Raw genomic sequence first — 25,215 nt, 5'->3', positions numbered from 1 at the left:
AATCACCCATTAATCTACCTGTAGATCAAGATCTACCTTCCACCCACTCTAGATGTAAGGCGAAATACTAGTATTATCTTTGGTGTTTGTTTATTTATACTTCATCAAATTTCTCTCCCAAAGGAGCCCAGGGTGTTCCCCCCCCCATTGGTTATATACGGTACTTGGAGATCTTGAAGCTGTAGTCAGATTATCACTGGCAGTAACTGGGCACTCATGGATTGTGAAGTCATTTTCTTACTTTAGGCTGATTCAGTTCGGTAGTGTAGCTGCTGCCAAGATTAATTTACTGCTTTCAGGGCTGTGTGGCAGTAGTAATGTACTATTGGTGCAGATTCTTATTGCATAATCAGGCCAAAAGGGGAAACCAATTCAATGTGGGAAGCAAATACAATTGTCAGTACTGCCATTTGGATTTATTCCATGGAACTGATTTCTGGCAACAGCCATTGAGGTAATGTTTAAACTGGTATTTAATCTTAGTAAGGGCTTATCACCCTTTGGTGATTAAGCCATGTTGAATGTGTATAGGGAGCTGTTTTCTTTACCTTTGGAACAGCTTTGCAGAATAAGGAAGAGGACCATACATAGCAGGTATGCGGATGGCGCTGTGGTCTAAACCACTGAGCCTAGGTCTTGCTGATCAGAAGGTTGGCAGTTCAAATCCCTTCGATGGGGTGAGCTTCCGTTGCTAGGTCCCAGCTCCTGCCAACCTAGCAGTTCGAAAGTACAAGTAGTTAAATAGGTACTGCTCCGGCGGGAAGGTAAACGGTGTTTCCGTGCGCTGCTCTGGTTTCACCAGAAGCGGCTTAGGCATGCTGGCCACATGACCCGGAAAAACTGTCTGCGGACAAACATCAGCTCCCTTGGCTAGTAAAGCGAGATGAGCGGCGCAACCCCAGAGCCGTTCGTGACTGGACTTAACTGTCAGGGGTCTTTTACCTTTACCATACATAGCAGCCTTTTTCAGCCTGGTGCATTCCATATCTGTTGGACTAAAACTTCCATCACCCAGTCCCATTTGCCATGGTGACTGGGGCTGATGGGAGTTGTGGTCCAAAACACATGGAAGCCACCAGTTTGAGGGAAGATCATTCCATTATTAACTGCACTGCACTTGTGAAATTAATTTCACAAAATGGTTGTGTTGAAGGCCTCTGGGAAGTTAACTTCTAGAACTAGAAATATGGTATAGTTTTCTTTTAAAACTCCAGATTTCTAAAGTTTTCTGGCAGGTCTTGCTATTTTTTAAATGTTTTGCAACATTTTCTATTTTCTGCATTCTTAAAAATTAATTACCTTGTTGAATAGTGCTTCACAATAAAATTGAATAATGAATGCCTTGGTCTTTGGTAGAAGGACAAAGTTGCTTCTGTTGCCCTTCAATAGCATATTCTACCCTATTTTAATTAGCCCCACCCCAGTACAGCTGGAAAGAAAGAAAAATGGTTTGTGCATAACTGTGGCTAATTTAATGGACCTCAAACTGCAAAATATGTAACAAAAATACTTGGGCAAAGTCTGGACCGTAGACAATTGGTGGTTTATGTGCACAAAAGTAATTAAGATGCACACTGGTTCGATGTTGGAAGGAATGGAAACTCATTGCCAAAACCATTATTGATCGTTGCAAGATGAGTAATTTTTTAGAGCTGAACAGAACATTTGCCAGTGTATTTGCATAGTTAAATGGGCCTGTTTAGCTGAAAGTATTTAGAAATGTGACCAGCACAGTAGCTTGTCTCCAGTTCCAAAAATTAAACAAGACAAAAAATAAATCTGTTGTTGCAGAAATATTGGCTCATAGATGGTTAAAAATATAATTTTGGAAATAAAAGAGATTACATATGTGTGAAGACTCTCCTTACTTAGAGATGTACATTAGGACACTGTAGCCATGTATAGAATGTCCTTAGCTATGTACAGAATGTCCACATAAGGTTAATTACTTCTCCAGTTCATTTCCACAGAGGAAACTGATTCAGGAAGCTCATCAGATAAGCTTTGAAACAGAGCTTAGCCTAAACCCCTGTTTATAAGACAAAAAAGTTTTATTTTTAATATTTGCGCTACTTTTCTTTTTATTGTTTGGTTATTTCCTTTTTTATACTTTTGTTGCATGTTTTATGATGGTTCTTGAAAGCTGGCAGTGTGTTGAGATAAGGGTAGCAGTGTTTTAAATAAGCAAAAGCGGATGTGCAAATGATGCTTTAGGCTTTCTGTGCTTTTAGGCAATCTATGGAGGAAGAACTTGCACCTTTCTCCCCACAGGAAGAGCACAGGTTGCACATGCATTTGGAAATGTAACACACATCATAGTGGAGTTGTGTATATTCCTCCTTTGTAGCGCATAATTTGTAAACTTTCTTTAAAAATCTGCTTTCTACAACTACTAAGAATGTTCGTATGGCTGCCAGCTTGTACTACATATTTTTGGAAGTAAAGTGTCCTGAACAAAATTACTTGCAAATAGAAACATCTGAGATCATGTTGTGTGAGAATTAGCACATGAGCATTAATCTGTGTTCATACTATTTCAGTTTAAAAGAGTAGGAGCAGAATTGAGGCCTCTTGGCCACAAGCCTTATATTCGTCAACCAGTCAGACCCTATGTGTGTCCTGATAATTCTGTGGGAAAGCTTAAATGTAACATTCTGGATTTCGTTTTCACAATGTTAGTTTTGGTCTTTTTATCATATACTACAGAGGTCACTGTGGTCTGCTCTTGGAATGTTATGGCATAGCTAGCTGTAAACTTAGAATAAACATGTACAGTGCTAATCATATGCTGTGTAGTTTCACTGCTTAGAAAATCTGAAGATAAAAATAGCTGTTTCAGGTCAAGAAACATTGACTGAACTCTTGACCAAATGTGTGCATTTTTAAAAATAAATCCAAAAGTCTTTTTGAGGCAAAGTATATTGACACACGGCGAAGTTGCGGAAAACAGAGTAATAATAGAGCTGACATATAAAATGTTAGATCTATTTTAGTATCTTATTAGAGCTTAGGTTTATTGAACAGTGAATCGTTTAAAAGCTGCCCCCACCCCCATCTCCTGCATCCTGTAAAAACAGACTCCCTCAAACCAAATATCAGCTAGGAGTTTTGCAGTGCAATGGCAACTCTTGCAAAGGACAATGCAACAGATGGCACCTTTAATATTATACACTGTAAACCAGCCTTTGCCAGATGTTTTTGACTGCAATGTCCATTGGCCCTAGCCAGCACCACCATGTTGGGAGCTGTAGCCCAAAACTGTTTGGCAAGTATCAGGCTGCTGTAGACACTTCACTTGGATATTGAAATGCTTAAGGCACCCTGAGGTGTTAAAGAGCCAGCGTGGAAATGTTTAAATAACTAACTGCATTTTTAATACCTCTATGTCATCTAGTGTGGTGTGTGGAAACTGATTTTTAGAAGTCCCAATGCATGCAGGTACATTTCTGCTGGGTCAACATTATAAGGTGATGTTAAGAAATTGCTGCAGGTGCACTCTGACTGCTACCCAGGTGTATCTTAGCTGCTGTTTCTGTTCCGCCACAATGTGACATTGCTAATGATCAGAGAGAAGACCCTTGTACCAGCTGTTTGCATTGTCTAGACCTGCAACCCACTCTTCTCACACCCAACCTCCCCCTGGATCCCATAAGCAAGACCTGTGCAGCTTCGCTATGCTGCATCTTGTAGACAGCTTTTGTGGCTCATGGCTTCAGCGGATCTTCTATCTTCCTTTGCAACAATAAGAAAGTGGACACCACACCTCCATCATCTTTGCCTTCATTGCTCTGCTACAAGCCTCTCTTTATCCTGCTCAGGGTGTTACTGTTTGTACAGTGACCCTTAGCAGTTGACATAGACAGGTCAGCACCTGTATTCATTGCCAAGTAGCTGCATGTATATTTGTGTCCTTCTGTTCTCTTCATGCATGCCATGCTGTGTGACAAGTCACTCTGGTGTATCTGAAAGGACCATTATATGTCACATGGTTCTTGTAAAATGTTCAGCGTTATAACCCAGGTGCTTTGAAACCGTAAAATACTGCCATCGATGTTGGTTCAAATTCAAATCAATTTACAGTTCCACTGTAATTGATTTCAGTTCTGAACAGGCTTAGAATATTCTGCTTGTTGTAAGGTTAATGTTTTCAATTTGTTTGTCATTCTGCTGCCTCTTCCATAGACTTTCCTCGCCAGTTTTGTTTGTTTGTCCTTGCCTGATAACATGACTGTTATTTTGACTCCTTTGTTACAAAGGCATTGCTTTCATTCAGTATTTAACACTTGGAAAGTCCTTTGCATTTCCACCCTCATACTTAGGATCCCCTTCCTTTAACTCTCAGGTTTTAGCTACAAATGAGTAGATAAAGGGTTGCTTTTAAAGTGGAAACATTGCAAACTGGCTACTTGTGGGGAATGATTATTTTTGTTGTTGTTGATTCCCTTGCCCAGTGCTGGGAACTGTCAAAAACTGCCTTCACTGTTCCCACCTGTGGGAGTGTCTAATTCACAGAGAAGGAACTCCACTGTAAACAGAAGGAATCCCTATTGCAGGGACGACTATTTAAATGTAACAAATTATGCTCCCTCTCTCTCTGTAGAGGAAATCAGTGGTCAGAGGGCTACTTTAAAAACTGTCACAAAGAAGCTGGCTCCAGTTCTGACTTGGCAATCACTATCACATAGCCCACATCTAAAATTCCTTGTAGGGCAGGATCAGCAGTTTTCATTCACTACCTTTTAAGCTGCTTTGTTATCCTGACAGTGAGAATAACAAAGTGAGAAAGGCCTCATGGTTCTGAATGGGGTTTGCTTTGTCAGAGTTCTTTGAAAGTCAGCCTGCAAGTTACTTACATCTGTGTTCATTTGTTTTGTGTTAATGCATGTGAAACATCAGCAGTATTTTAGTTGCCCAGTTATAGAAACTAACTCTCCCACCTGACCTGCCATTTTTTGTGCCTTTTCGGTAGTCAGTGTAAAAGTCTTACTAAGGCAACACCCGTGGCTTTAATGTGAACTACAGAACTCCAGGTCTGATCCTGAGTGGTGTTTTTATAATGCTGCGCCTCCTCTCCCCTAATATAATATAATATAATAAGCAGCCAGTTCTAGACAGTGGAAACTTAGGGGAAAGGCTTATTACATAGGAGCGCGGGTGTGACTTCAAAAAGCTTCAGCTCTAGCAACTTGCGTATGGAAATTGAGCACCGGAATACAGAATATTCCTTGTCATCACCATGTAAGACTATAGTAGATTTCATTATGCAGCACTGAATAATAGCTTGATTTAAAGCATTAATAAACTCTACATATGCACTTTCTTGCTGTGGGAATCCAGGATTCTAATTTAGTGAAATGCCAGAACAGGTCTTTTGTGTTCAGTCTGAGGAGTGCTATGTGCAAATTCTAAATTATGCCCAGACGTATATATTACACCGTTTACTAACTCTAATTATAAAACTGGTTCATTGTTATTTTTTTAAGTATCCTAACAACTTCATACAAAATGAGCTCCTCATATTTATTGGCCTCATTTTTGGGGGGGAGGAGGGGAGGGCCTGCAATAAGGGTGATTAAATTTAAAATGCTAATATCAGCAACTGTGATCAGTTGTGTTCTGAATTGGAAAATAATGATGGGCTCAGTGATTGGCTCCACAAGGGCCAATAGACTGAATACTAGTAAGACACAGGCTCTATGGATTGGTAGACTTTTGTCCCAGGTACTGAGCGACAGCCCATCCTAGATGTGGGTAACACACATTCCCTTGACAGAGCAGGGAAGGCTTCTTTGTCACTGGATACCCAGGTGGTTTGGTGGCATTGAGTGCCTGTTTCCAGCTCCATCCACTCCTAAAAGGAGGGAGCTTTGTCACAGTAATCCATCTTCTGGAAAACACCTGATGGATTACTCTTCTGCCTGCTACATGGGGCTGCCCTTAAAGACAGTCTGGAAGCTGCAGCTTGTTCATAATGCAGCTGCCAGAATTAGAAGTGGTCCAGCCCAGCAGAAACATGTTTGCATCGGCTGAGGGAGCTGCAGTGCATTGGTTGCTTATTTGCTTCCCATTTCTATTCAATTCTAGTGATAATCCTGAATAATCAGGGACCTGGGCACTTTAAGAAGCATTTCTCCCTGTATCCGCCTGAATGCATATTAAGATTTTCTGCAGATGCCTTCCTTGATGCCCCAACTCACATGAAATTATTTGAACAGCTAGAAATAAATGCAAATAAATAAATGAACGATCCCTGTAAATCCTGCCAAGTGCTCCTCATAAACAGAGGTTCTGTGCTGGACTGTGCCCCAAAGGTTAGGTGGCAGACCATGGAAAGTATTCCTTCCGTTTAAACAGTTTGAAAATCGCAGCAGTATGGTGATTCAGATAGCTTTGTGTTAATTTGCCTTCCACCCAGGTTAGGGTGGTGTCAGCTGAACCAAGTTAAGTTTTCAATGCATGTTCTCCCCCACCCCAGCTCCAGAAGTTGTATAATAGATTACCAGGCTCCCACAGTTTTGCTTACTAGCTTTGCTGGTCCAGAACCGTGAATGACTGGCAGAAATTTTGTGTCCGTTGCTATTCCCCCACTTGGCTCCAAGGTTGGGAGCAGCCAAGGGTTGTTCGGCAGCTGTGCGGCCAAAGTGTCTGGAATGCCTTGGCTATATAGAGCAAACTGGCATGGTCTCCACCACCCAGCAACACCCCTGCACCTATTCCTTTGTCCAGGTCAGGAAATAAAGTCAGGGTGTTTCCTTGTAAGCTGCTTAACTGAAGTGCCCAGAGGGCCTCAGTCACATAGAGCAAACCTGGCAGGGAACAGTAAGGTCAGAAGCCAGGTAACCAAAGATTTTGGCTTGCCTATTAGAGCTAGTAAAAACCATTTTCGAACCTCAGCAGACCATTGGGCATTACATTCTCCGCTGCCCTGCATGTACAGAGCAGCTTGTCACATTTAAAAACTTGGTTCATGGTAGGGAAACCAGAACCCCACACGACACTTCACATGGTAGCGCTGACATTCCAGTCGATGCCCTTGGAACTTGCAGTGTGACACCTGGTGTCCAAAATGTCAATTCTCCCCAGTCTTGGGTGCTTTTAAAGTGCATATGGGCCTTGTTGGAGATGTTTCTCAGCTGAAAGCAGCCATCAGTGTGGAGGGAAGTAGGGGAGGAGGGGGAAAGGGATGCTTAAATCTACTTACATCCTGGCTTAATGCCGAAAGCTTCTTTCTTTTCAAGCAGCTGGTTTCCCTTGGCTAAGAGTGGCTTTGGCCTCAGCCGTGAATAGTTCAAAGCCTAGTATGGCTAATAGGTTCCGACCTCTCTGTCAGCTGTCACACATTGGCACTGGTTGTAAGTTTATGCCAGACAATGATATTTCCTTGTGTTGCAATCCTTTTTGTTGTTGCTGGTTTTTGGAAACGAAGAAGCGGTTCAAAACATTCTGTGCGTATATTGTGTTTCCTAGAAGATGCAGCCTTGTTCACGTACAAAATAACATTTGACTTGGACACGGCATACAAGTTTGGGTACGTAAATAACATCCAGCTCTGGATATCCCTGGCACCTATTCGGTACCCATAAAAGCACAGCAGAATTATTTTGTCATTTCAGCCCTTTTGATTAGGAAGCAATATGTGGAACTAAAGTAAAATAATGAAACAGAACTTGTTGGCATCTCACTTTTCGATCTCATTTTATGATGGGGCATGCTTGGCGGTCTGTGGCATTCCATTGTCCAGAGCGGCAGGCGTTGCCCTTCTTTTGGCAGTGCTGAGGTTTATGCAGTGCATGCCAATAATTAGTGTTCTTGGTTCCTGCCAATCTTGCATGGGGGCCCTCATTTCTGAACTTTCAGGACCTGTCAACTAGGATTTATACTTTTCAAATCCCTGATGAGAAATATTAACTTCTTTGATTTTTTAAAAAACTTTCAAGGAACGTGCATGCACAGGCAGTAATTTATTCTGAAATTAAATTCTATCATACAACCTAGGGCTGTACTGCTCAAAAAGTGTTCAAATGTCATTGATCTTGGTGAGAGGACGCTAGAAAGTGCCTTTACAACCATGGTTGTGACAGCGCAACCAAGTCCTGCTTTTGTATCAGTAAAAAAAAAAAAAGGAGATTGCATCTGGAAGTAGTGTGGTGAATCGGTCAGAGCATTAATAAGGTTTGTCGCACAAAAAATAATCAGAAATGTATTTCTGCCTCTGCAAAAGAAGGAAACATGTTTGCAAAGTCTGACTAGAAACGCTAGTCAGTGTTGCATGTGACTATGTAATTTGCTTTTTCTTTCAGCTATTTGGAACACTGCCATACTGGAAAATAATAGTTCTACCTAGCATATATTTTCATTCTGGAGCTGCTATGTAGTAATACCCTTCATTGTTGTCATAAGCTAAAATCACCAATCAAATGATAAAGGTATAATTTATGCTAAACTGGTACTTGGGTCTAGAAGCTCTTTCAGAGACTAACAATTCAGTAGAGACTGCTTTTATAAGTATGGCTATATAAAATGCTTATTAATGGCAGCAGATGTTGCACTTTAATCCCTTAAAATGATTGTTTGGTACCAGCAGGAGATTTATTAAGCCTGAGTTGTGTGAAATTGCGTGTGCATAAGCTGCTATTTAGATTGTAAAAATGCCATTGAAAACTGTTAAAAAAGTTCTGCCTGTAATTGGCAGAGAGGTATTAGTTCTTCCCAAAGAAGTCTATGTGTACTCTTGGCCCTTGTGCTCCAACCTCTTTATCATTTATCTTCTTGTATTAATGTCACTGAATTATTAATTTATACATTGGGTTGGATGGGGTGAAGGCACCATTTAAATGTGTGGCAAATGTATCCTTATCGCAGGAGACATGAAAGGAGTCATTTTGTGTTATCTGCAAAATGGAAAGGACATTTTAAAATTTCATTTACAGTAATCGACTTCTCTTCCAGTAAAACACCTAGATTATTGCTACCATAATATAATGCTCTTATTAAAATTTTGTAATCTTCTTCACTCTTTTCACTTATAAATAAGGTTGATGGACAAATTCTGGCTTCATTTGTGCGGTTTTTACTGTGCGCTTTTACTATCTGATAATCACCGGGCAAATTGAGTGTGCTGTTAATTGTGGTTCAAAAATGTAATTCGTATTAGTTGCATGTGTGTAGCAAGCGAGGCCAAAATTATGAGCATAATTATCAGGGCAGGCGCTAGGAATTTACAGAATGAATATTGCATGCTGTGAAATAGCTATCCCTAAAAAGCAAGGTCATCAAATGACAATCATCATCAAATTCTGCAGGATTTTGTGAGTGTGAAAATCATGATATGAATTAAATTTCAAAAGGTGAATAATTAATGTGGCAACAGAAATGTATGAGGATTTGAATATGTTCACAATTGGCAAGACACTGCTTAAGTTGAATATACTACCAGGGTTTCACTTGATGTTCAACAGGGAATTTTGAGCTAGGAGTTTCAAAGCTGGTTTGAAGTATCGGCGTGCAGAAAAAGGCTTTGAATACATAGGGAAGGCTGGTATATGTAGAAGAAACTTTGGAAAGCTACCCAGAATGTGCCATTCAACATAAACTTTGTGTATAAGTGAGAAAGAGTGCCAAAGAGGTTCAAAATGAAGTTACTGGAGCATTTTCTGTAGTTTTGTAAGTTGTCTTGGAGAGAGATCAATTTCTGGAAAACTTTCGTTCAATCAAAATCAGTTTAGAGGGAAGCTCTATGTGTGTATTCAAGGCACTTGTTCGTCAGCTCAAATACTTTTGGCTGCACAACAGAAGTTTCCCCCTAAATCTGTTCCGGGGTTCCCTCCAGAGGAAATCTGGGAGGAGCATGTAGCATACGTTGGGATAAGAGCTGTTGCACAAATGGAATGTGTGCATTGGATACCTTCCTCATTTCCCGTGTGCTACACTTCTACCCAGTGTTTGAAACTCCCATTGTCCTAGGCACATTTTGCAACAGGGAATTTCATTAGCGCGAGCAGTTTCTGAGCTCTGGGCACAGTACTGTGCCTAAGATTTCAGATTAAAACTGCAGAGTGGAAGGAAAGGAGGACCCTTTTCTGCCTCCCCACTTCCAGCTGCTCTCTGAAGACTGGAGAAGAGACCCCATTAAGAATATTAGGGGTGTGGGCAGGGGAAGGACTAGACCATGTGAAAAATGAACGTCATATTTTAGCTGAAGTTCATTCATTTTCAGCTTTGTATTCTTGTTATAAAAAGGCATGGCTAGACAATTCCGTTGTTGTGCCCATAACCTAGGTCTAAGGTGCCATTTAGCTCCTAGCTTTCAGATATCTTAATTTCTAACACTGCTTCTACTTTTTTCCACTGTCATCTAAAGCTGATGGATTTTAGCATCCAAAGAGAAAATGTGAACAGTAGTCCCAATTCATCCCTCACTGAATGTTTTTATTTTAAAAAAGAACAGCAACATAAACATGTGTGGTTTGGAAGCAGAGATAGTCCCCCATCTTGAATCACTCTCTGAAACATTTGCCTCACGCTTTGCCATAATATTTCAAATAATATTTGACAGGTTCTAAAAGCAGCAGACAAAGACCCTACCTCCTTTCAAGTGTATAAGGACAGGGTTTCCCAAACTTTGGTCTCCATCTGTTTTTGGACTGCAACTCCCACCATCCCTAGCTAGCAGGACCAGTGGTCAGGGATGATGGGAACTGCAGCCCCAAAACATCTGGAGACCCAAGTTTGGGAAACCCTGGTATAAGCTAGCTAACACAGTCACAGGGATAAGAAATGCACTAAGAATTTGAAGTCTGGCTGAAGAGGCAAGTCGTTGGCAATGGAAAAAAAGCTCACTTTGGGTGTTGGGCAGGTCTCCTTGGAGAGAGGATCCCACCAGTGTGTGTATGGTGGGGAGGGAGCCCCTAAAACACAGTATTGTTCACCCTAAATGTTGGAGTACAGCTCTCATCATCCCTGACTATTGGTTGGAGGACCACGGTTTGCTGCTTCTGATAGATAACAGTGAGCTGGATGGAATATGTTTTGATGCAGCAGCCTTGTTTCTTCATTACTATCCGGGAGGCGAGAGGCGGGTGGCACCGTGGGCTAAACCACTGAGCCTCTTGGGCTTGCCTATCATAAGGTTGGCAGTTGGAATCTGTGCGATGGAGTGAGCTCCCATTGCTTTGTCCCAACTCCTGCCAACTAAGCAATTCAAAAGCATACCAGCACAAGTAGATAAATAGGTACCGCTGCGGCGGAAAGGTAAACGGTGTTTCCTTGCGCTCTGGCACTCATCGCAGTCTCCCGTTGCGCCAGAAGCGGTTTAGTCATGCTGGCCACATGACCTTGAAAAAAGCTGCAGGCAAACGCAGTCTGAAAGCAGAGATGAGCACTGCACCCCATAGTCTAATGGACTAACTGTCCATGGGTCCTTTACCTTTACTATCCTCGAGGGAACAAATAATATTGCAGGATTAAGATTATTAAGTATAGCAGCTTGGGCAAAGTCACCATAGATTTCAGTAAGGCCCCCTGAAATTAGACTAACTTCTGCATGTCACCCAAATTCCATCCTAATTGGCAGCAGTGCTGTTATTGCATGGGGCTAATTTAATGAAGTATATCCGAAGCACTTCACATCTATCCTGAACTAGCCATGATGGCTTTGCTCTGCCTCCATAGCAAGAGGCAGCAATATGTCTGAGTACCAATTGCCGAAATCCACAGAAGGAATCTAGTACTCAATTCCTGCTTATGGGTTTCCCACAGGTATCTGATTGGCCACTGAGAGAACAGGATGCTGGGCTGGATGGGCCATTGGCCTGATCCAGCAGGTCGTTTTTATTTGGGTATAATCATTACAACAACCTTGTAAGTTAATATTTTTACTCTCAATGTTGCAGATGCTGGGCCCATAGGCACTGACTGAGGGGTTGAGGCAGTTTTGGACCCCCAGATATATTTTTTGAGGGGGCCAGGCCACCTCAGTATTCAGAATACTGTTGTGTTCTCCTCTGGAGAATGTGGTTCCTCTGGGTGAGATTGAGGCAGAGAGAGAGAGAGAGAGAGAGAGAGAGAGAGAGAGCGCATGTGTGTGTGTGTGTGTGTGTGTGCGCGCGCTTTGCATAATGCCATGTAGAGGCACCATTCTAATGGAGGGGTTGGGTTCCTGGTCCACAGCTCAATGTCTTTTTCCAGTGTGCTATGCCAGTTCTAGACTCTTCAACGAGATAACAGTTTCTCCGAAGCTCACATGTCTATATACACTTTATTCTACATGGTTGAGAAGAGAGCATATTAACAAACATCCCACTTCATATGCAATAAATGGATACGAATTGTGGCAGAAACATGTTCTATGGTGGAAGCTTCGGGAGTACCTTGAACTGAGGTTCATTTCGTCCTCATTTCCTTTAGTGGTCGCTTTTGGAGACTGCATACTGGGAGCAAGAAGGGGGGTGCCACATTGTCCGATTCAGAAAGCTTTTAAGCACGGCTTGGTGGAAAGTCAGGAAACAAAGTTAAACAAACGAACATGCCATTTAAAAGCCCTTGGTTTCTCTTGCTCTTACCTTGAGGTCATGGAAGCTAGCCTGCAAAGCCACACAGTCATGCTCAGGTGCTGTTTCTCTCGTGAGACCCCTGTCTGTCACCCCGTCTGCCTACACCTGAGAGTGGTGGTGCTGCCTCTGCCACTGTGGGCAATTGGTACTTGCCTCAGCTCCGTGGCTAAATTGTAAGCCTGTACTTTTTAAAAAAAACAAAACAAAAACACCTCTCCCCAACACTAGCTGTTTCCTCGTTTGGGGGCTCCTTAAATGTGCAGCTTTATAACCTAGTTGTTTGCGAAGTGAAATCTTTTAATGGTCTAGAAGGGGAATGGGAGCAAACTGAATATAAAGCAAGGAGAAAGAGAGAGACTCACTCTCTCTCTTCCACCCCTCCCATTTTAAAACATAATTATTATAAAGCCTCCTAAATGTTCTGCTCCCCTGCTGCGTAAAGTGGCATGTCTGGAAAATCGCTTTATGTCAGTGACTGGCAGCAGGCACTGGTTCTCCCCCCCCTTTTTTTTTCTTCCTTCTGCTGATGATAGACACAGTGGGGTTAGGTGAAGGGCTGGCTTATAGTTTTGTGTAGCTTCCTTCCACAAGTCAGATTTCCCCCTATGGATTCTCTTGCTTTGTTTTGGTGGTAATTTAAAGATCCCATGCTATTGATTCCCCCCCCCTTCTTTTGGTAAGCTAAGTAGTGCATTCCAGCCAACATATTTCTCTTGCTAGCTCTTTCAGATATTATTACCATTAGAGATTAAAATAGCACCACGGCCCACATGTGGGATACCGGAGAGAGCAAGAGAGAGAGCAGTAGCTTTCATGTTCGTCTGCAGAGAGGCGTTCCACTACCTTGAGATAATTAAATGGTCTGTAAAGCATTTGGGGAATAAGGCTTCACGGAAAGCACTCTAATAGTTTATTTTATTTTTTTGTTGTTGGTTTTTAATGGGACTAATCTTTGCTCCACTGGGGCTTTGGGGCTATCGGAATGAGAGTAAGGAGTTGAGGAATTCTCTTTACAGATGTACTAATGGTGCTTTTAAAAGACAAAGAGAGGATAAAGAAGAGAGGAGGGGGATTCAGAATGAGACAGAAGATAGCATTTAACGATCGGGTGTTTACAGTCTAATTAAATATATTTAGTATCACTGTTGTCATAAAAGCTGGCTTTCTTTAAAATGTGAATTACTACATCACCATGATAAAACATTGCCTGAGGTCATGATCTTATTAGGTCCTAAACTACTTACTCATGAGTTACTCTGTTGTTCAGGAATTGTCTCACAAATGTCAAGTGGGTAAGTGGTTTCAGGACTGCGGTTATGAACATGTGTGGTTCTGTGTGGTGCGTTTTTCTCTTGCTATAGTTACAGATTTTTCATAATTGCTTGCATGCTCATCAGATGTGTTTTATCTCCAGTTACCTCATTGTTGCCAAGGAATCTCTGTTGGTGGTATTGATGAGCTAATATATGACAGATCTTGGGTCATTATTATTTCATTTAGTGGTTGTATGTATAGACCAAGAGGGAATCTGAATATTGATTCACTGAATGGCTAGTAACAATGATTTATGAGCTAGAAATTCAGCACAGTGAGCCAAATAGAGTAGCAAGATTACATCTTATGAGCTACCATTGATTTTGTTTCATATTTCGCTGCACAGTGATTAGACCAGGATATCACAAATATTAGCTCTGAAGCTATGTTCTTTCTAGAAGAATCAGGATTGCAGAGTAAATTATCGATAATGCAAATGCATGTTTATCCACATTGACTAGAGAAGCACTCCTTCTCTTCCTTAACATATTTGCTGTCACCGCTCTTAGTTACTGCCGATCTACCCTCCCGAGGTTGTCTGGACTTGAATGTGCATTCCTTAATACATTTTCCAAAGTTGACGTTCGTTGTTTCAAAATAGCTTTGCTGCCAATAGAGAGAAAAAGCACTGCAAAACCTGAATGCCTATCTACAGATGTTAGTCTGCTGAGGAAAGAAGCAGGCTATATACTCTGAATACAGTGCAAGGAGCAGACAGTTCCACAGCTGCTTGCAACTTACCTCCCCGTTGTGCCATCAACATTATACTCAAAATACGCTTTATTGTTCAGATATGTAACAGAAGGCAAAGTTACAGCATCTCTATGGAAAGTTTTCCGTATTGAATGAAAGCTCTCATAGTGCGTTATATTTTGTAAACTTTCATAGCTCTAAACTATGCTTAGACCAGCAATAGGGAACCTGCGGCCTCCAGAAATTCTGACTTCAGCTGCCTCCCAACCCAGGCAGTTTGGCCAATGTTCAGGTTTGACTGGAAGGTATGTGTTTCCTAGGTTAGACTGAAGACCTGTTCAAAAATGACCCACTGTTAACTAGCTTCTCTCACATCACATTCACCACTTGCCACAGCTTGTTTGGCAGGGTAACATGGTGGAGAAAGCCTCTGATTGTGACTGTAACGTAGTGTAGCTTCCTAACGCTGTTGTTGTTGTTGTTGTTAATTATTAATTTTAACGTATGGGCAGATAAGGAATTCTGAGAAAATGTTCTGGGCCCTTCACTATTGAGCATTATGATTGGGTAGAAACAAGAGCTTTGATGCACTTACGCTCTGTTTCCTTCCTACTCAGCCCTCTTTTCTTTCAGTTGCACCCCAACCTAAGCTGCTTCCTTTGTTTCTTACCCTTTTATGGACCTTTCCTTCTTGCACCAAGACCTAATTTGCAGCCATCCCTTTGGTATCTCGTCTCTTCAGCGTCTGCACTATTTCCTGCTCCAGGCATCCAGTTAGAATTGATCTCGTTTTTCTTGTAACATCCAATTAGAACTGTTCTCTCGCTTCTAATCGGACGCTATTAGAGAGAACACTTTTCCTAGTCTGCTGGCCAGTCGCAACCAAGCTCAGCCTGGATAGCTCAGTTGGTCAGAGCATGGTGCTGATAACACCCACAAGGTTGCAGGTTCTATCCCCATGTGGGACAGCTGCTTCTCTGAAAATGAAACTGGTTCTATGAAACAGTAGAGAGCCGAAGCACACAATGTGGGCAGTACTTGGGAGAGTACTATAGTTTATAATCCACTGCACAGGGGACTCGAAAGCCTGGCAGGTACACTACCAGGTTTCTGTGAGCACACTGTTACCTGTGGCACCATGTTGGAGAACCTTTAGTGTGTCAGGCCAACATTGTAGAGAAGTGATCAAAGTAACATAATGTTTGCATAACATGACTGAAGATTTCTCTGTTGAGAAAACTGTAATTTATCATAACCCTTACTTACTTGAGTCTCTCAACTTATCTAAAGTTTGTCAACTAGCTGAAACCGAAAGGACAGAAACAGCACACTGTTTTTCCTTAGGAAATGTGGGGGAGAGCATAGGATTTTCAGGCAGCATGGTGGCGTAATCTGTTTAACTCTAGCAGTCACTTCCGTCCCACAGGACCTGGGAGGAGTATGACAAGGGCTCTGTGATTCATTTTAGCCACTAAAAGGGTTTATGTAAGAAATAGGCTAACTAGTAACCATCTTTGGGTCAGATACGGCCACAAGGTTACTGGTTGTCTACCACTGTGTTAAGAACAGTCTCAACCCCCCCCAAACCCCCCCCCCACCATGGATGGCTTCAGAATTTATAATAGCTGTTTCTGTCCTGGAGGAAAACATTGTGTGTTGTATCTGTCACACTTCCATAGTCATTGACAGAGGGCTTTGGAGAGCATCAGCACTGGGGCAGAACAGAGGAGATGTCTAGTTGAATGGTGTGTATGTAGATCTTATGGAAGTTAAATAGTTTATTTGTAGGTTATGATAGAAATAGGGGTTGTTTTTTAAAGAAGAAGAAAAAGCAGCTCATGCAGACCAAAAAATGCTTTAGGGTGCAATGGTGTTATAAATCCATGGTGCTATTCTTTCTGTCCAATATGAGGTGTTGTGTTTCAAGTTTTAGTTTCATTTATCATTTAAAAGAAGGGAGGGGAAAAGAGCATACCAAATTTAAGTAAGTGTTTCGTGCATGGCTCAGGTAGCCCCTAACATTCAGAATAGTGTGGGGAGGATTCAATTGCAGCGAGGTTGGCACCGGGCCCATTTGAAATACTGTTGCAACGCGCAAGCCCTGGAAGTCAAGGCTTTATTTAACCCAATTATTCAAGATGGTTAAACAAACAATGAAGTATGTATAACCCACAAAGCTGATTTGTTGCCAAGTCACAAGACTTGGTTTTATTTTGTCAGGTGGATGTTGGGCCCTGGGCTGATGACGCTATTTAGATTGGGATGTCAGCTGTGAGTGGCATGTGTGAACCTCCTTTTTATTTGAAACTCATTCTCTTCCCCCCCCCTCCTGTTTTTCTCATGCCAAGAAAAGAAAGGTCATAATGCATATCAAGTATGTTACACTCCTCACAGTGAACTATATGAAGCTTCACGTAACACATCCATTCCAGAGCTACAGGCATGTCTGGTCACAGACCCATGATGTTTGCCTACTTCTACTTCAAACAAATGTTCTGACTTGCATGAAGAAAAACAACACACACAAAACTACACCTGGATGGCAAATGAAGTTAACCAAGCGAATGCAGCAATCTTGTTAAAAATAGATTGCTGGAAATCCTTATCAGCACTGACAGTAAATGAAAGAGTTGATTTCTCTTCCTAAAGTTTTGGAATGACCAGTTTTTCAGCTTATGATCTGATCTTCCCTTTTTTAGGTGAAGTGAATTGATTATTATAATGAACTTTAAAGAAATATACGGTACAAAGTGCTTTGCTATAGTAGTTGTCAATGCCTGCAAAGCAACCCTGCAGGGTGGGTCTTATCCCCAGTGGAAAGGGATTGAAACTGATCGATTTTGTGGAAGCCGATGGGACTCTTGTTTCAGTGGGAACCACTTTCCATGGACCAGTATAGACCGGTAGATTTCCTGTTCCACGAGAAGTTGGAGAAGCTATTGTACTCTCCACACCTTCTGCTTCTTGTCTTTCAAATTGCAGCATGGTCTGTCTTTGGCACATGCATACTTTATAGCTCTTCATTATTTTCTTGTTTGTTTGTTTGTTTTGTTTTTTGATGTTCATAAAAATCTAGCCTACGTAAAGATTGAAAATGAGACCTATTTGTTTTGCAGTTTTCGCACGGGCCAAGAGTGTTTAATGAAAGGAATGGTAAACAGCTTCAGATTGTGCCTCTGGTGTCCACAGAGTGATCAGCATATTTAACATGCTCAGCATGGCTCTAAGATATTACAGCTGATAATAGTTGTAATTGACTTGCAGACTCCTCTCTCCCCCCCCTCTCCACCCCACCCCCAGAAGAGGGGGAGTCATCAAGAGGGCAAGCTGTTAGCTCACAGGAAGCTCACCATATATATATATGGTGTGTGTGTGTGTGTGTATATATATATATTTATATATACACACACACATATACACACACACCAACACCCTCTTTTTAAAAATCTACCTTTCTTATTAGCACTAGCAAACGTTTACTTTGTTGGCTTAGTGAATGATAAATCCCCAGAGTATCGAAACATCATCCTGCATTAACAAGAAGGGGTAGAACTAGCCTGTCTGAAAAGCAGAAATGTACAAAGCATATAACTGGTGGGAAATGAAGGAGGCTTAGCTCTACCGGAATGATGATGGGCAATAAAAATAGTTTCCTTTTCTATCTCCCTCCCTCCCCTCCCTTTCTGCTCACCGCCCCCCAAATCCCATTTATTTTCCTGGCGAATGATTGAGGTAGACCACTGTGCCGCTGCGGATGGAAAGGATAAATTGCAAAGCTGAAATGGTTTTTGTAGAGTGTTTTGCTTGTCACGCAGGTAGATTCTCCTTTGTGAGTAAACTCCGTTGTAGTGATTAACACAGGATCCAGTCCGGTGGGACTTGAGCTTTGTGATCTCTCGTTTGGCTTAGATTCAGGGTACATGTATATTTATCCCATACTGTTTCAGGCTTCGCTAAAGCATTGATGTATCACTTCAGAGCACGCAGCAGCTGAGTGTATAAAAATGACTTTCTTAGTGTAACACTGGGTCACCTTGGTCAGGTCTCCTACTTGCTGTGCTATTCCCTTTCCTGATACTGCATTCCTTCTGTTTGACTCAGATGGTAATGTTTTGTGTTAGAAATCCAAAATTCAAGGCATTAATTAATGGAAACTGTGGAGTACAGACCTAGAGATAAGACGCCCTCCTTCATCCAGGGTGGTCTTGAACACTGCAGTGTTTTTAATGGAACTACAGTCTCTTTGTAGCTGCTTTGGCCATTTATTTTGTCCTTATGGAAGAAGAAAGTTACATACTGTCAGGGAATCAGGAGCAGGAGCACTGGGGAGAGAGGATTGGGAGAGCGAAGGGGAAGAATCCGAGGGCAGTGTAGGGGAGTATGACAGTGGCCCGAGAGATTCCATGAGCTTCTCCAGCGAATCAGAAGATTCCCAGAAGGGGGCGCCGATGGTCAGGGCAAGGGGGGTCCCAGGGGGGACGCACCAGAAACAAGGAGCCAGAGGGGAACCCCAAAGCAGCAGTGGAGGATCAGGACCAGTTTCCCCACCAGAGCGTAGTGGGGGGGAGGAGTCACATGTGTCAGGAGCAGTGTCTCCTCCAGAGAGGGAGTCAGGGCTGACCACGCCTCCAACGGAGGGGAGGTCAGTTGCAGCTAGCCACCCCGATGGGGGAAGCAGTGACAGCAGCAGTGGAACGGTCAGGAGGAAAGCTGCTGGCTGGGCGCGCGCGCCAAGTTCAAATGTGCAGGCGCGCGGAACAGCAGGAGACCCGGATGGGGAACCAGCTCCTAAAGCCCGCCGGAGGGAGGGAGAAGGCTCAGGGGAATCAGCGGGAGAAGAGGCTAGAAAGGGCGGAACCCCGGCGGGCAGGCGGACCCAGAGGAGGAAGGAGCAGCGGAGAAGGTGGAGCAAGGCTAGACTCTTAAATTGGTGTCAAGGGGGAGGAGACTCAGACGGAGCATCAGTGGTCTGAGACTTTGGACGTGGGGCTGCGCGCTGCGGCTCTGGAAGTGAAACTGAACTTCAATAAAGACTTTTATACTTAACAACGAAGCAGCGTTGGTCCTTTGTGAGCTGGGACCTAGGGTAGCTCTGACACATACTGATTATTTACCATCTAAAAGAGTCTCAATACTTCAGACTACTTGGATGCGATACATGTCATGTCAGACTGTACCACTTCAAAATGTAAGTGGAAGAATGCTTATGTTCTTTCCAATATCAAGAACTCCCTGCATGTGAAAAGCTGGCTGGCATATCAGGGAGAATTTTAGTCAGACCCTTTTCCTGACACTAAATTTCCACAGCAGATATTTTCTGATGCAGGGAATGTCGTCATGTGCAATTTAAGAGTGCCTTACTATGTGCTTTGTATGAACCTGTGGATTAACCCCTGTGTTTTGACCATATTCAGAAACAAGGGTGGATTAAGCATAGTGAATATGTTAAATCTTACCCAACTTTTCATAATACATTCTTATTGATGATTGCATAGCCATTTGAGTATAGAATCAGTAAATGGTAGTTGTTCAGATTAACTAATGCGAAGGATGGTGATCTTATCAGTGCCTGTGTTTACACATCACAGCAAACCATAGTTAATGGCTTTCCATGAATGCATCTTTCTGGGTTACTTTTCTTCTCTCTGCTAGTGTACAGAGGAAATAAACCATGATCAATGGCTGGAACCAAGGATTTTGATTTGTTTTGTTCCCAACAAATAACCGTGAGTAACCCAATCTTGGCTATAGATTGTACTGTGTTGGGAGTGAAACAAGCATGATCCCTGCATGGGACCAGGATTCATGGTTTATTTCTTCCCATGGCTACTGGGGAAGAGCATAGCGGCTACAACCGGTTTGTGCATGGTAGTGCAAGATTTATGGTACTGTGCTGGATGGACACAGAATATGCTTATGATGTAAAGTCGGGTTTCCCTATTGATTCAGTTGGATTTTCTTTGATACTAATCATTATAAATTAAATTATGGTTGGTTGTGTTTGTCAGTGATTAAAAAGGGAAAGAAGGGGTATCTTTCAGAACTTTGAAGAAAAGATGACAACTGGGTCACTTTACCACTTCTTGGCCTTCCTTTGTGAAAGGTTAGGAAGGATGATGTCTTGACCTAGTTGTGTTCCATCGTCTGACCTACAGAGAACAGCAAAGATAGTAATTCCAACCTGGTGAAAGAGTGTGTGAACATCTCTTCCTGTACTTCCTAATCTTAGTTTCTTCTTTCCAGTACACATTAATATATGGCCAATGTTGTCAGGATGCAACAGAGATATGAAAATGGCATCATCAAGATTTTGAGATGTGTTTGGTGGGTGCCATCTTGCTTTGCTAAGATTAGGTTTTAATTGTCTTTCCAAATTTCCTAGACATAATGTGTAACGGGTGGCTTTTTTTCCTTCCCTAGTAAACAGAAAACCTTTAAAGTGTTGTAAATCAGGGCATTGAAGGTCAAAGAATTAGCTTCTCTTGTGCTACCTATTGTCTACAAAAGACTGAAAGTTGGTTGCTCCTATACCTAACTAATCTTTTTGTCTTTAAGTAATGCATGCACAAAAAAGCTCCTTAAACACCCTTTTTGCTGTCCAAGGCAGGATGTTTCTGAAGGAGACCATGCTATTTCCCAGAGAGAAGGATTTAAGTTTCCAGGGACGTTTTCCAAGCAGCTTTGGTTGCACTCTGAAATCTAATCTGCCTTTTGACTCTAGAGACTGTCTCCCTTTCCCATTATCATGACGGACTAGTGCTTTTTATTTTTATTTTATTTAAAAAAACACACATGAAGAAAAGGTCTGAAGGGAAATGAGCTATTTGCAAAGAAAAGCCACTTACTATGAACTACATTTGCTGTTTGCTGAGAGGTAACCTAATATGGCTTTTCCTGCTGGTGTTTGTCTGTTTTGGGTTGTGTTGTTGTTGTTGAGTTACTCTGCCTCCTTATCTACAGCAATTATTCGGTCTGAAAGACAGGGCTGTCAGCAGCATCTTCAAACACAAGTGTGCTCTGGCTCCAGGTTGGTACCTCATCCTCACCACTATCACATGTCAAGTAGTTTTGCGCTATGGTACTGAAGATGCATTATTTTGTTTGTTTATACTATTGATTAAGAAGGGGGCGAAGTGTTGTTTGTGATGCACTAGATGATTATTTGGGGGGAAATCAGGAACCAAGGTGTACATTAATATTTGCTGCTGAGAGTATTTAGTGTGTGTGTGTGTGTGTGTGTGTGTGTGTGTAGATAGATTCAAGCAATCAAATAAATAATACAAAGATCTACACTACTAATTTTACCCCGAATCTTTTGATTTTGATACAGATGCTTATGTACTAATTTATTTGGTGCTAACACAAGGGACGGATAATCCGATAAAGCCCCAACTGCTGACTTACAGGTTTGCCTTTCCGTACAATAGGCAGGAATCAAGATATTCTTTGCTGCCAGCTTCCACATACTGAATACTTTCTTTGACACAGACATATTGGCTTGCTCTGTCCGTCAGCCGACAGCTGTTGCTGCTGCACCTACTTCTGTATTGTCCCAGACACATCCTCAAGCTACTTTCAAGTCATGCCAAACACCTAAATGGAATCTATGGTCAGGGAGAAGCCTGTTGTTTTCTCTGTCTCATCAGCTGTTGCCCTCACCTCTCCCAAGTAAAGTGGTATTGAAACTCCTCTTGTGTTCCAAGTCTTTCCTTCCTTTCTGCCTTCCTACAAACCGCAACTTAGCGAGGTGACATTTGACAGAGCACACAGGCCTGTCACTGTACAACACGAAGACCCTCTATTCCTCTGCCCCTCCTTCATATTGATGTGTGCAGCTAAGTAGTCTGTCTAAGCATTATGTTCAGGAAATCGAAAAAACCCATTAAAATCAAATCTCAGCAAATCTAAAAATCCTCTGAATGGTTTGGGAGTAATCAAAAGACTGGCTTAATTTCCCTTGCAGTCATTAATGTGCCTCAGCCATGCGCTCAAATTATTCTAATGGCTAGGTCAATTCGCACTGTACTGTCTGCAAAGTGTGTGAAATTTTTTCGGCAATTACTCTTCTGGGTTGCGACGGATAAAGAGTTAATCTGACTTTTCTGTCCTTCTGTGTTTGTGCACCTGTGCCTGAGCCCAGGTCAGTCCACCATTCGTAACTGAATGGCTTGGCTGGTTTACCTAACTGGGGGATAAACTCCCCTTTCCTCTCCCCGCCCCCCATCTCACCAAAAGGAGGGGAAAGCATCATTCTTTCAGCTATACATGGCAGACCATTTATTTGCAGCCTCTATAGATTTTTCAGCACAGAAAGCTCTCCCCTTCTCTGGGTGAAAGACTCTGCAATGTAACATGACTATTCCTTTGTGTCAGCTTCAGGAAACTCCTGCTGCAGCTGATGTGCCGCCACTAGATTAACTGGTGACGGATCTATTTTTTCCTTCTAGGTGCTTGGGCTTCTGCCAGGGAGAGAACTATGCTTTGTTTGTCTGCACTGAACTTCTTCCCCTTTGCCACTGAAAATGCCTTAGTGGCTGCCCTGTACTGAAACATCCTTTGTGCCATGATATGAATCGTTTTGGCCTTGTGCTGGTTCAGAACTTGTTGGCGGCATTTGCATGTTACAGGGAAGGAAGAACTCCCGAGTCCAGCATAGCAATTGTCTGTGCGATGAGCAGAGGGTCAGTATAGAATCATAGAATTGGAAGGGATTCTGAGGGTCATCTAGTCCAACCCCCTGCAGTGTAGTCACAGGAACATTGGAAGCTGCTTTCTACAAGCCACCAGGCCATCTAGCTCAGTATTGTCTGCAATGACAGTGTAGTGGCTCTCCAGGACAGGGTTCTGTATCAGCCCCGCCCAGAGAGGCCAGCGACTGAATTTACAATGTAGATACTGTGCCACTGAGCTACAGCCCTTCCCCCCTGCTGCCAGACCAGAACCCTGATTTTTGTTGCACCTGTTACTATAAAAATCCTGGTTTGATCTACTACAACTCCTTGGACTTGAACAGGTGACATGACTGGCTTCTGGTCTAGCCTCAGCTTCCTCTAGAAGCAACCCTCTCTTCCAGTGATAGCAAGGAACCTGACCCACCTGTGGTGGTCCCTTTCAGGGCTGGACAGGGTAGGTTGATGGTGAGAATTCATAATAACTTGTAGGGGGTTATAGATCAGAGTCGAGCATCCGCCGGCCGGGATTTGGGAGAGGAGACTCTTTGTCTCCTCCTTTATTACAGCCTTGTTCAAAATGATAGAGTTGCACACACATGATCAGCTCTCTCATTTCCCCGCCCCCCTTTTAAACCCCAAATTTATGGATGCATGAAGAATAATGATTATGCTTCAATACTAAAATAAAAATAAAAATCAGAATCGTAGATTCTGTGTGCCTAGCATGCACACATGCAACAATCAGGCATTAAAAGTGCAAGAGAAACACACCAGTAAAGTGAAGGATGGGTTAAGTGCAGGAGATGTTATGACTGACAATGGAAAGATCACTATTAAGCAGCTGGTGACCGCAATCCTAAGCATACTTATGGCGAATTAAATCACAGTGAAATTTACTTCTGATTAACGTGGTTAGGAATGGAATGGGTTGTGGATTTCTTTTTCTTTCTTCTTCTTTTTGATAAATAGGTCCGTCCCCCACTAGGAATAGTCCATAGGTCCCTCGCACTGGGATAGTCCAAAAAAAGGGGGGGAGTTTATTGTCCTTTATATACATCTGCCCAGATATTCTGTCTTTATGGCTTTCTCCCCTTTCCTTTGAAAATCTTGAAACAAGAGTTAGCAATTGTCAAAGTGGCCATGTCTGTTCATGGCTGCAAGTTGTTGATACCCATACTATCATTGCCTTAAGTCCAGGGAGCCACAATCACTGGAAATATAGTAGTCTTAATTTCTAATGATAGAACTGTTGCATGTAGCAGACTTGGTGGATTTGGCAGAAGAATTATTTTTATTTTCCTCCTCTGGCTGCTTGCAGGGTACTTTTTTTTTTTTAAGAGAAACTCTGGAGCTCACATTGTTGGTTTGACTCTGCTGTTCTTTGGCATGGCAGCGAGGAAAACAAGGGCCACCAGAGCTGTTTTGTCTGCGGACTGCTTTGCAGACTTAGTTGTTTGCATTTGGGAGGTTGCTTTTGTAGGCTTAGCAGTAGATGTTTTGAAAGGGAGATTAAAGTTCCGAAAGATGTCTAGTGCTCTGCCTCCCTCTGTGCTGTAGAAAGCTGTTTGCTTCTCAGTGAAGGGAAAACAAATGGAAGCACATCAGTTTCACCCTTTTCCAGCATGGCTCTCTTGGACAAAAACCTTCTGCACTAATGTGTGTGCAGTGCACTCCTGTTGTAGGAAAGAAGAATCTCATTTTGTTCAGTGGTTCCTTGGTTAATTTCTAAGATCTGAGGCTCAAATCGGCATGAAAGTCTTTCACTCTAATCCCAAATGTTAATCTGTTTGTTTTACAATTACCGTTTTTTTTGCTCTATAAGACTCACTTTTTCCCTCCTAAAAAGTAAGGGGAAATGTGTGTGCGTCTTATGGAGCGAATGCAGGCTGCACAGCTTTCCCAGAAGCCAGAACAGCGAGAGGGGTCACTGCTTTCGCTGCGCAGCGATCCCTCTTGCTGTTCTGGCTTCTGAGATTCAGAATATT

At 42.4% G+C, this 25,215-nt stretch overlaps 1 protein-coding gene across 35 annotated transcripts in view; it reads left to right on the top strand.

Moving 5' to 3' along the window:
- ADGRL2 (adhesion G protein-coupled receptor L2) overlaps positions 1-25,215 on the top strand; it is a 348,015-nt gene that overhangs the window by 169,131 nt on the left and 153,669 nt on the right. The window lies entirely within an intron of this gene.

This window comes from Podarcis filfolensis (genome assembly GCF_964270895.1).
Source record: "Podarcis filfolensis genome assembly, chromosome: 6".
In the NCBI taxonomy this organism is placed as follows: Eukaryota; Metazoa; Chordata; class Lepidosauria; order Squamata; family Lacertidae; genus Podarcis; species Podarcis filfolensis.
Note: the sequence above shows the minus strand (reverse complement) of the source record. Positions and strands in the feature narration are given on the sequence as shown.